The sequence below is a fragment of the Tupaia chinensis genome, unplaced genomic scaffold, assembly GCF_000334495.1.
Source record: "Tupaia chinensis unplaced genomic scaffold, TupChi_1.0 Scaffold144472_1, whole genome shotgun sequence".
NCBI classification, from domain to species: Eukaryota; Metazoa; Chordata; class Mammalia; order Scandentia; family Tupaiidae; genus Tupaia; species Tupaia belangeri.
Genome location: NW_006204331.1, coordinates 523,995 through 524,691, shown reverse-complemented (window position 1 = coordinate 524,691; position 697 = coordinate 523,995). Strand labels below are relative to the sequence as shown.

Genomic DNA, 697 nt, shown 5'->3' with positions numbered 1-697 from the left:
ACGGCAGAGGGCGGGCGGCCCGGCCCGGCAGCGCCTCCCCTGCCCGGCAGAGACCTGGACTGCACAGGGCGCCTCACCTGCCAGCACAGTGCTGCTGGGGCCACAGCTGGACAGCTAAGGGCGGGGCCGCCCCACAGGCCAGCCATCTGGCTGTGGCCTCTGGCTCTGACCCCACCCCCACCCCCCCCCCGCGCTGCCGCGGGTCTGCTCCACGCCTCTGGATGGAGGCCCGCACTGACCCTCCCCTCCCCTGCCTCAGCCCTCCCACGCAGAGGTGGGATGGGGACGAGCCTGACCCCAGGCTGAACCTCAGGACAGCAAGAGGTGGTTGCTCCTGAGGGTCCCTTCCCTCTGGGAGGGCCACGGGGCCTGGGCTCCCAGACTTAGCAGGCCACAGGGCTCTACCCCCAACGCCTGTGTGGCTGGGGAAGAGGAGAGCTTGCCTTTATCAACAGGATGGGAGGATTGGAGTTAGCCAGATCCTCGTGGTGCCCTGTTGGAGCCCAGAACCCCTACGGGCGTGCCCCCCACTCTGGGCAAGCGGCTGGAGCCACCGCTGGGTCAGGAGGGAGGGAGTCAGGGGGATCCCCAGTGGCAGCACAGTGACCACAGGGTCCGCATCTGGCCTCGTGGTCCCCCATGCGCGGGCGTCCCCTCCCCCTCCTCCCCGCCCCTCCCAGCTGCGCCCTCCTCCTTC

At 70.4% G+C, this 697-nt stretch overlaps 1 protein-coding gene across 1 annotated transcript in view; it reads left to right on the top strand.

The window, feature by feature from the left end:
• CHRNA4 (cholinergic receptor nicotinic alpha 4 subunit) overlaps window positions 1–697 on the top strand; it is a 19,955-nt gene that overhangs the window by 1,640 nt on the left and 17,618 nt on the right. The window lies entirely within an intron of this gene.